Source organism: Thermobia domestica, chromosome 3, assembly GCF_964235325.1.
Source record: "Thermobia domestica chromosome 3, izTheDome1.hap1.1, whole genome shotgun sequence".
NCBI classification, from domain to species: Eukaryota; Metazoa; Arthropoda; class Insecta; order Zygentoma; family Lepismatidae; genus Thermobia; species Thermobia domestica.
The window spans coordinates 110,069,611-110,082,209 of record NC_137456.1 but is presented as its reverse complement, the minus strand read 5'-3'; positions in this window follow the sequence as shown (position 1 = coordinate 110,082,209).

Genomic DNA, 12,599 nt, shown 5'->3' with positions numbered 1-12,599 from the left:
CGCAAAGGTAATGGTCTTTCGGATTTAATCATTGAAGAGATAAGATACCTTCGTGTTATGAATATTCAAACTAAAATCCACCTTCTGTACGATGTAACATGGATGATTCTCAAGTGGTTGAAGACACCAACTTGCCCGAATTGGAATGGATTTATGCAGCTGGTGACAAGCAACAACCATAAGTACCAAGCATATTAAGTAGTAATTCAACCTTTCATCAATCTTCAGTCATAAGCATGGATGCTGTATACTCGGCGCTTATGTTTGCCAGCAAAGAATGTGCAGAAAATAAGCAAAAAAGCGTGCTTAGTCACTTTGGATCAATCTTTGTACTCTAAAGCATGTGACATTGTAGCAGCATGTAGAAATTCTGGTGAATTACCGTCAGTGATTGTTAGACTTGGGGGTTTTTCACTCTATAATGTCATTTATGGAAACAGTTACATATATAATGAAAGGTAGTGGCATTGAAGAACTTTGGTCTTGTGTGTATGCTAGTAACTCCATGCCACAGATAAAGCCATGCCATTCTTATTGCTCGTGCTTTGCGAGCTAATTTTTTTAAAACACAGTTAGCAATTGCAATATATACTGTTTATTTAATGAATCAGACGCCACTGAGGAGTTTGAGCGTCAATTACGAGATGTTTGTATTCCTCTGATGACTGAAGAAGATATCGATACTGATGTGGTTCAACATTCAAACATAGTCAATCAAGATTGTAAATTACCTGAAGTTATTCATTGACGCTGCTGCAGAAACAAGCCGTATCTCTAAGTTATTCGCTCTGTACTTTCAGCTTGTAGAAATTATGCGTCTTTTAGTTCGAAAGAACTGGAGACTTGAATCTTCATCTTCACTGCATGTGAGAAATGTTACCATACTTCTATGCAGCTGAGCATCTTTTGTATGCCAAGTACGCACATTTGTACTTACAAGAAATGTTGCGGTTGGAGGATGAAATGGATCTTCATGAGTTCCAGCTATTTACAGGAGACGGGTACTTCACTATTCGTAGAAAAGATATATTTTGGAGTGGCACATGGTCTGATATGACGATTGAGCAGGTTTTAGCGAGAGCAATGAAGAGCAGCGGTGGACTGACCCATAGGAGAGGCATAACTGAAAAGATAATATCTAGGTGTGTGTCAAGTATGCCAGCAGCGTGCCACTTACGAGAATGTCTTGAAAAATTATGAAACAAAGATAGGCAAGAACTTCACACTGGTCGGAATGTGGGCCTGTACTAAAGCAGTCAATCGCGAGATATATTACATCTAAAGAAATTCTTGCGTTGGTTTTGCCAGCATTCTCCATTCCCTTCATATCCGGAGCTAAAAGATTAAAAAATAAAAAGGCACCAGGTCCAGACTGCATAAAACCAGAAATTTATAAGAAAAACGCGGATAAATGGGCACCATACTTGTCAAAGCTGTTTAATCTATGTTTTAAAAAAGGACAAATACCCAGAAGATGGAAACAGGCTAACTTAGTAATTTTTAAGAAATCTGACGATAAAAAAGATGACGATCCGAAATCCTATAGACCTATATGTTTACTAAATATTATAAGCAAACTGTTTGAAAGAACAATAACAGAAAGGATTAATCGGACGAGAGTTTTAGAAAATGACTTATTACAATATGGTTTTAGGAAAGGAAAAAACACAGAAACAGCTATTAAAAGAATGATAGACCTGATAGAAGAGGGAAAAGTACAAAAATATCAAGTAGTGATGTACGCTGACATAAGTGGAGCATTTGATAATTTATGGTGGCCAGCTTTCTTCAACGAATTAAAGAAAATGAACATCAGTAAAACACTGTATAATATAATGTTAGATTACTGTAGCGGAAGACAAATACAAATACAAACACCGGGAGAAACCATTAAAACAATAAGCACAAAAGGCTGCCCACAAGGCTCGATACTCGGACCCTTAATGTGGGATGTTACACTACAGCCATGTTTAAATCACTTAAATAATATGCAAGAAACAATCGGTGTTGTGGGTTATGCTGATGATCTGGCAGTTGTATTTTCAGCATCATCAAGAAATGAAATAGAAACAAAAGGGAAAATAGTATTAACAGAATTAGATAATTGGTGCAAAGAAAATAAGTTAAATTTATCAGCAAGTAAAACTAAATACACGGTCTTTGGTCAAATCTTAAAGAGGGATCCAATAATAAAAATTAATGATAAAAAAATTGAACACGTAAATGAATTCAAATATCTTGGAGTATGGATCGATAAAAAATTAAACTTTCATAAACATATAACAGAAATAACAGAAAAAGCAAAAAAGGTAGCCAACAAATTACTAACAGTTGCAACAAAGGACTTTAGATTGGACAAGAAGATTTTCAAATTATATAACAAGACAATTTTAATGGCAATCTTACAGTACTACGTGGGCATATGGGGACACCGAATTTTTATGAACATTAAACTAAAAGAAACATTGACAAGAGTACAGAGACTTATTTTAATAAGGGTAAACAACATAATGAAGACAATCCCAGCCGAAGTACTGCAATTACTTACATATGAAGAACCAATACATCTCCAAATATTAAGAAAATGTATCAAGACTTGGATCCAAAATAAAGAAATGACGAAGATAGAAATCACAGGAGAAATACCAAGCTGCGATGACGATATTGAAAGAATCATTCGAACAAAATGGGAAGAAGAATGGAAAAATTCCAGGAAAGGTGCCAGGACTAGAAATATTATACCAGATTTAGAAACAAGAGAAAGGATGGCAAATATAAGTAAAGATGTGATAGAATATATATCAGGACATGGACCATTTAAAACGCATTTTAAAAGACTAAACTTACAAAACGATGATAAATGCTTTTGTGGCGATCTTCACACTCCGGAACATATTTTCTGGTCTTGCGACAGATATATAACAAACAATACAATAAAAGAAATAAGGAATGAACTGAAAGAAAATAGCATAAAAACGATCATAGAAGAAGAACATAAACTAGAAAAATTTAGTACTCTGGCAAGACATGTTTTGGAAAACCTTTGGAAAGAAAGACGAGAAGAAAGAAGAAGAAGATAAAGTTTGTGTGATACACTAAAAATAAAAATAAAATTAAATAGATTTGATATCAAATAAAACAATCAGCTCTGAGGAAGCCAAGAGCTAAACACTTTATCTGCTTAGTGTTTTAGTGTTAGTGTAGTGTTGTAGTGCAGAATGTGCAGTGTTTGTGTTCTGTCAAGAGGCAAAATTCAAATCTAGATAAAAAGTAAATAAACAATAAAGATAAGTTAATATGAGAAAATTTTTGGGAAATCTGGAGTACCGATTTCCTAACAAACAAGAAGAAAAACTTTTAGGAAGTCTGGAGTACCGATTTCCTAATAAACGAGAAGGAAATTATTGTGTTTTTACTATCATAACTATCACTTTTATATATTTTATTAATCATTTTTTATTTTTAGTATCTTTTCAGCTCTGTCTCTTTTCAGGTTTTATGTCTGTGATCGTCTGTGTATGTACTTTTGTAAAAAAAAATAATAATAATTGTAATAAATATAAATAGTAATTTTTTTTAAAAAAAAGAAGAAAATAAGGCATGGTTTATATAATTAGGTACCATGCCATAAAACAGAGCCTCACCTCAAATCTGTCGAGGACGAAAGCCGAATAGCAAGAGAGAGAAAAACTGAAATAAAAGAGTATATGAGAGAGAAAAAAAGGCAGAGGCAAGTTGCGACTGCCCTATAATAAGACCGTAAGAAATCGGCCAAGGCAGGGGGAAGTGGAGGCTTATAAAAAAAAAAAAAATCCGGAGCTCGCGTCCCTAAGCACTGGCATGGTAGGTAATGAAATGGTCAACTGATAAATCTAAGTAAATCGGATTGGCTGCTATGGAAGGAATGTTTGGGCGGACTTTTGGAAATGTGAAACAAAAAATGCGTATCCGTGATGAGCCACTGGCTGTAAACACCATACTTCAACTGAATCATATGAGTAGAAGTCCGAAAAAGAACTCCAGCAGTGTTTTGCTTACGAGCTTGCACCCTATTCACTTTCTCTTTTCACAGAAATGCCCATGAGAAAAACGAAAAAGTCCGCTTTGTACGACATGTTTGAATATCGGACAAATTTTAAAACTCAATTTGAAAACACTATGTACGTTATAGATGGAGGCTGGCTTCTACATCATGTTGTTTGGCCACAATATGGAACATACCTTGCCGTGCACAACTCGTATGTGTCCTATGTACTCACAAACTCAGGAACGAAAGCAACAATTTTTTTTAATAGGTATTGCACTGAAAACTGTACAAAAGCCGCAGAGCGGGAGCAACGTGAGTCAAAGGTTCAATCAGCTTTGGTGTTATTCACAAATGAAACCACATTATTAACAAAAAAGATAAATTCTTAGGTAATTTCAAAAATAAGGATTGTTTCGCCCGTGAGTTGATGATTCATTTGACACAAGCTGGAATTCAAACCCAGCAAGCAAGAAGTGATGTGACGCACTTATAGCTAAAACTGCTGTAGCCAAATCTCTAAATCCTTGTAAGCACGTCGTGATAATGTTGACATGATGTTGACACGAGGATGTTGATATGTTAATCATTTTGCTTGAACAAGGTAATAATCAGTACGACATCACATTTCGAAAGCTTGTGTCTACAAGATGTGAGTAAGGAATTTAGTACTAAGAAGTTGTAAGATACACAGGCAAATATACTAACTGGTTTGCTCAGCTACCATGCTTTAACTAGATGCGACACATCATGTGGTTTGTATCAACAAGGAAAGAAAATTCCATTCTGATTACTTCAAAAACGGGAAGATTTATGCCGATCACTTGAAGTTTTGAACCATGATAATGCTAGTGTACAATCTATTAAGCTGACACATTATTTCTACTAACACACTACGATTCTCCAGCAATAGTAACCTTACTGGATGAATTCCAGTATCATTCATACACCCTTGCAGTAAGTCGCTCCCAATTCAGAACGAAATACAATTGGCAAAACTGCCACCCACCAGTGATGCTGCGAAACACCATATCATCAGGTTCAATTGTATCGTGGAAATGATTTGCGAGCGACTGAATATGGATGGACAACATTAGGAGATATCCTCGTACCAGCAAGAATGACCAAGGAACCCGCTCCGTGTAATATCCTGTAACTGTAAAAAGGACTGTGAAAGCATGTACGGTTGTCGAAAAGCAGGAATTGTGTGCTCTAATTTATTTCAGTGTCGAGGAATTGGATGCATGAATGCAAAACCAAATGATGAAGACCATAGAGATGAACGAGATAATGATAACCTCATCGATTTCTAATAAAATAAGTTCGAATGTTCTTAAAGTGTAATGTTAAATATTAAGTTGATTTGAAGAATGCTAGGAGGAAAATTGCATTCTAGTTATAAACAAGCCATTTTAAAAAAAATACATTAAAATGACTATTGTAGTTGAGAGTTATTTTTAGTTTGTGAATTACGATTTTTCTATGAATAGGAGACTACCAATTTCTGCTACTTTCTAATGCTGTCAATAAATGATTTTTGTGCTATATTTAAGTGATGTAAAACTATGTTTCATAAAAGATTACTCCATTGGGAAAAACGTTGGCCATTTTAAGAGTAAATTAATAATGATGATAGTGAAAACGGTAACTGAGTTTTGATAACATACGATAATTGTCAGTGTTGCAAGTTTTCTTGCGAAAATCACGTTTTGTCCCGAATTTTTGAGTTTTGCGCTTCTTCCACAAATTGGGCTTGATTAGTATAAGTGTTACCTCGTTCGAATTTACGTTTCTTAAGGTTTCCAATGATATATAACTCTTAGTCCTATGTGATAAAAGAAGGTGACTAGAACCGTGAAAGTGTGTCACCTTATGCACTTTTGTACAAAGAGGTCAGAAAGTAACATAAGTTATATTTTTTTCTCCGCTTGTATTGCACCGATTTGTGTCATCGTTGGCTATGATTGAGATAAATATCAAGGACATCTGTTGGTGTGCAATAACTGTCAGTTTTGCAAACTTCTCATGATTTCTGAAAATATATCTTTTTTAAATAAAAAGGCTGTTTTCTTCTTCCTCTTCTTCTAGAAATTTAGCACGAGGGCATATATGTTATTTACTTAGATTTTCTGTCTTTCAAGCTTTCCAACCATATATGATTCATGGCTTTGTGATAATTAGAACGGTGGCTAGAGGAATAAACATAAAGGGTGACGATTTCCATAAATTCCTTGTCGTCGTCTAAAGATGGCGGACATTTTTCAAAATTGCGGGAAAAGCTACAGTGGGATTTTAGGGGACTTTTAGTATGTTATTCCTGACACATCCCCCTACTTCCATACCAATTTTCAGCTTGTTACTAATTTGTTCCTTTCTTGGCAGAAAAATGGGCTATCTTTACTGGAGTATACGGTAGATCTCATAGTTTCGGAGCTATGGACTTTAAAGTTCATTTTTTCATGTTTTCGGCTGCCTATAACTCCGAAAGGAAACATTTGTGCACCCAGATTGGCCTATACTTTTTGTTTTATCTTGGTGTCAGAAATCACCTCCCAAACGTTGACGGTGTTGTTTTGAAACAGTCTGTATTCCCTTACTCTAGCGTACCCCAAGGATCTTTACTGTCCTCTGTGCTGTATCTTCTTTATGTGGCCGACTTATCACCACTTCCTACTCACGCCCATGGTTTCCAATATACAGATGAAATCGCCTTCTTAGCACTCGGCAAAACTGTTCACCAACTTAACATCTTAATGCAGTCCGCCATAGATTCCTTTATTAAATGGTATGAAAAGTGGGGCTTCAATATAAACGCTCTGAAGACTCAGACTATTGTTTTCCTGTCGCGCAAAAAGCGCACGAATGTCCAGCGAAACCCGACCTCCTTCATCTCATAGACGACAAATTTGTCTTCAACTCAGTAAATCTGTCAAATACCTCGCCCTCACATTAGATGCACACCTCACTTTCTTGGAAACCACATTTACAGGCCGTGACTACACAAGCTTCAAACCGTCTCAACTTACAAGGAAAAGACATGAACCTGTCAACGGGACTAATTGAACCTAGTCCATTCGATAAACAACAAAGATATGTTCATGCACAAAAAATTAGGTGCCATGGACAATGGAGTAAGTCCCTGGGACCCTTGACCCTGTTAATATAAAGAAAATCGTAGACTCGCAATAAAATAGCTATTGCATCAACACTGTTCGCTGGAAAGTACAAGTAATGTTTTATAGTTCATTCTTTTCAGCATGAAACAAACTTTCCAGAGGTAACTATGTATTTGGGCCCTAATGTACTTGAACATGGAAAACTGGGAGAATGTCAAGAAAATTCCCTCCTGAAATCCTTCCTATCAACTTTGGGCCCCGGATAAAAGCACACAATTCAAATGTATCTCGAAAAATAGTATAGGTGATAAGAAATGTGAATACTAAGTTTTGTATTGATAGACGAAATAGGTATGAGGGAAAATTGTATTGGTATACAAACTTTTCCAACATATCTGTTTCGTCTATCAATACTAAACTTGGTAATCACATTTCTCATCCCCTATACTATTTTTTGAGATACATTTGGATTGTGTGCTTTTATCCGGAGCCACTCCAGAGGGGTCCAAAGTTGATGGGAGGGATTTCTGGAGGGAATTTTCCCGACATTCTCCCAGTTTTCCTTGTTCAAGTACGTTAGGACCCCAATACATAGCACCAGGGCCGGCCTTAAGCCCATTGGACCGATTGCTCCCAATTGGGCCCCGCACTAATACCGTCTACTCTACAGTCCAGTCTAATATACTCTCCAGTGCCGTTTTAACATCATTTTAGGCCCCAGAGCAAACAAGTGTGTTGTGGTTCCTATGTCTAAATTTTGCTCCTAATACATGTAATTAATACATGCCATTCTGCTCGCGGGGCCCCCCAATGTTTGAGGGGCCGCTTCCAAGTGGCTATGGTACCGTTAAGATGGATCTGCTACTCTCAGTAGTCAAGTACACACAACAACATATGGCAATACAGGTTCATCCATGGACTCCACAAGCGAGGGTATGGCCTCTCCCTAACAAGTAAATGAATAGTTTGTACTGTTTCCGGGCATAAGCAAATATTTTCTGAATTTAATGCTGCAGTAGTTTCTTTCTTTATTATTTTTTCTTATTTATTTATTTATTTATTTTATTTACGTTTACAACTTCTGTTGTAAAAATAGATATGCCCAGGAGATATTCTGCACATCTCTAACACTCCGCCGAATTTCCTTACACACACCCCTGGACAGTAAGTACGCCAGAAATTTTTACTTGGGGGGGTGTTCAATATAAAAGGGGGTGTGTGCTTTCAGAATCGTGATATAATTTTTAAACAAACTCAAACAAGAAAACAGTATATTTTGTTACGCAACTATTGGAATAATAATAATAATAATAATAATAATAATAATAATAATAATAATAATATCAGCTCTGTGCAGAGATAAGATCAATAAAGTAAATTCACACATTTGAGCACTTATTATTATTATTAAACTAAGTATTACAATGAAACTTCTCAAAACGGACATCGGTGGAACCGATTATTTGTCCGTAAATGAGAGGTGTCCCTAAAAGGAAGGGTTTTCTCTCATAACACCACACCACACATATTTATGGCATGGAAGAATAAGAAAGTTTGTCCTCTTATGAAGATGTCCACTATTGAAAGATGCCCGTTAAGAGAGGTTTCATTGTGGGAATTATCCTCCACTATTTTACCCAGTAATTACATGTGAATTGATTACATACGAATTATTGTAATTATTTTGCAAAATTCTGCAATTTTTTCAATTTATTCACCCCAAGCAAGTTTTAGTGGGTGATTTTTTCCAAAATATTAATTGGAAAAAAATTCCCTCGTCTCATGCTGAAATCACATTCGTCAATACTGTACATAGTTCCAATTTCATTTAATATTCTAACCCTGTTGTTAACGTTAATTGTTGTAATATTTTTTGACCTCTTAATCTCCGTTCCTGCTCCTTCCTGGCTACGTTTTTCGCTCTGAATATCTTTCATAAGAAAATTATTCATTGATTTAGTTGTTTTCCAGAAATGCAGTTTTTCAATTTACAAATATGTTGTATCTTTTTGTTTTGTCTTCTTTAATATACCCTAATTTTTATAATCCCAGGGCACATAGTGATCTGCTCTCTTGCAAATAGCGGAAAAGTGACCAAAAATGGCCAAATGCACACTAAAAAGTGACCAAAATCTCATCATGCCCCTTTTTCCCTTTGTCAATTCCTCCATCACCTCTCTCTTTGTTTGTTGTTTTGTTTCTTCTTTACTTCTTCTTTTTGAGCTTCCTCCTTTCTTAGGTTTTCAAAGTATGCTTTGTAGTTACGGTAAGCAGACTTAACAGATGTAAAAAGCTTCTGAGTAAGTGGAACCAGTTCTAGACTATTTCCGAATTTCTTCATCCCAGACATTATATTTAATTTATCATTAAGAGTTCTTAAAAACGTGAAATATTCAAATTCATCACCTACTCTTAAGAAGAACATACAAGAAGCATAACACAAGACGAACATGATGAACCACACAGGCACACATACACAACGTTCAACGGAGCGTTAACTATTACGCGAGAAAACTAAAAGATTATTATGATGGAAGAAAAATAGACACAGATGGGTTCTCAAACCCACCTTGAGAGCTTAAGCATCCACCAACCGTCCACTGTGCTTTAGAAAGAATAAAAGCTGAAGTGAGAATAAAGCTGACTGTTTCACATGTAGCAGCAAGTACTGAAGCTTTCAGAAGAGTAATGAATAACAAGTTTCTGCCTTTTTCCATTTGTTTTTATATTTTTCTTAGAAAACTGCCAATGCAAAACATAAATCACACGAAAAAGTCACTTTACCTCTCAAAAAAAGTAACTTTTAGTGACAAATTTGAAAAAAAGTAACTTTTAGTGACCAACTTGAAAAAAAGTAAATTTTAGTTTAAAAAAAGTGACTCGCTATGAGCCCTGTTCCACTCAACGAATTTACGTGAATAAAAATATACTTTACAAAACATTAAGCTAGCGCCAAATGCGTTCCTGCATAACACTAGAATCAGTCTAAAATATATATAATTCTTAATTCGACCGATCTCTTCATTTTTAAACACGTTTTGACTACACTCTTCTAACATCCGTCCGTTGATACACCACTTGCAGAGCAGGCTCGAAACCAGCCACACAGCTTTGGGGGGCCATGAATATGTTAGGAGGGGCCAAGTCATTAAAAATTCTGTTACAAATATCTAAATTGTGCATTTTGTATTGAGGTCTGGAGGGGACATGAAAAATTTAGGGAAAGCCAGGCCCTCCCTAGCCCCCCTCTGTTGCGAGCTGTTTCAGACTAAAGATATACCACATTAACTTGATCCCTAGTCTTCCGCTGCAAGCGCTGGTATCTGCTGAGGGAATTCCACTCGCTTTCTCTCGCTTAGTAACAGCTGAACCCTTATTGGCTCAACGCGTGAGTGTGTGAGCTTTGCATTTTGCCACGGCTCAAGACATTTTGGCAGCACAATAGCACTTACCAATTGAATGTGGTATAGGCTTATTACTATATTTTCACATTTTTCCTTATTGAGGAGGAGGTAGGTGAATGACCCCTCAAGACGTTGCCAATTTCAGTCATCTGCATCTGTCCATCAATCTCTTTTCTCGGAAACGACCGCGGAGCCCAGAATGGTAGATATCAACGGTCTGTTTTGTTAATTGTTTCGATCCAAACACCGCCCGAAACAATGAGGTCATGTGGTTCTCGAAGCCGTACATGAGAACGAGGTCGCTTCGTACTATTTTGAAGTTAAATAAAATAAATAAGAATATTGCCTTCTTTCCTAAACGCTAAACCTTTTTGAACTTGACCCGGCGGGAGCTCATGTTGTTCCACGTTAATCAGTAGGTCCACGTCTCATATAGCCTCGCTGCTGAACGGGACGTTAAACTCAAAATCAACTCAACTCAACTTTTTTAACTTGATGTAATAAATAAGATATGTGATACTGATTGATACAATTGGATCTGGTGGAGGATTCCTTTTCCATCCAGGGGTGTGTGTAAAGAAATTTGGAGGGGTGTTAGGGGGGTGTTGAGGGGGTGTAGATTACTCCCTGCCCCTGGACGTAAAAAATATGGTTTTCTTTGAGTTAGTGTAAACATGTGTATCATTATTCTGGGTGCACACACACTTTTATTTTGAACACCCCATTAAGAAAAGTTCTTGGCGTTCCTACTGATTATGTCATGTAATACTACCGTGAATATCGAGATGGTATCAAATGAATTAGCCTCAGTGAGACTTCTTTGCATATCCTTTCTCTTATTATAGCTATATTAAAAATACAAAACAAGAGGACAAACTTTGTTCTCTCCTGCGAAAATGTATTTTTATTTATTTATTTTTTTAAATCAAGTTAGGAAAACAGAATGGATACTAGTCCGTACTGAATAGGTGGTTGTTTATCAAAGTTTATCTTCTAACTCGAATAATCCAATGGAAAATATGTCATCCATATTCAATCAGTTCCTTAAAGTCTGTGATCGTCTCATCATCATTTCATTTTGTCTGCAGTTGATAATGATTTCAAGCTAATTATACCTTCATAAATAATTACCTACGATGTTCTCACTAGCGTACATTAGGTTTTCCTGACTTGAATTCTTTTCAAAACAAAACAGCTGTTAAGAAATCTTTGAACCAACAAATTCATATCAATGTGCATTTCATTGTGTCTTGCAAATATAAACTTATGGAAACATAGATTTCACCATTGTATTACATGACCCCCTTCGTATTTAAACAAGTCGAGCGATACAAGATGGCTGATTTCAAAATGGCAGCCATGATAAGCATACCCTCAAATAGATGTATACTTCCTCCCGGTGTTGGTTAATGTGTTTTTGTTTTTAATCCCTTTACCCGTTTTACAAATGAAATGAAATTTTAAAACTTGAAACACATTGGGTGATATCAATAAAAATAAGTAACTACTCCTGAGAAGTCCTGCTCGAGAATCGGAGTAACTACACCTGGAGTAATCTCCTCCCTCAATTTCGTATCAATAAAACAAGCCACTACTCAGGTCTAGTCTGCTCCAGATTTATGAACGTTTACTCGCGCTTCCTCTGCACGTAGCACTGAGTCGTATCAATAAAAGAAGTAGTTACTCATTTCTCTCATCTGTTGGGCGGTCATTTCGTTGTGGGTAACTTCTGGCGCAGTATCCTAAACGCCATGGAAGGGACAAGTAGCAACAACAGTTTCAATTAAAGTGCATTTGTGGATATTATAAAAGTTCCAGTGGTACTTTCAAAGTCACAGTTACCAGAAAGTAAACGAAGGAAAGCCGAAGCTTTGAAGGCAATTACAGTGAAATGCAACGAAATATCAAATACATCTACAAATGAGACACAAATCCAAAAGAGAATCTTTGATATCCGAGCGAGCATTTAAAAAAAATGAAAAAGAAAACGGGAAACAAGAAAGTAATACTGAAACCACGGGAACGAACCTCTTGGAACTGATGGATGTTGATTGG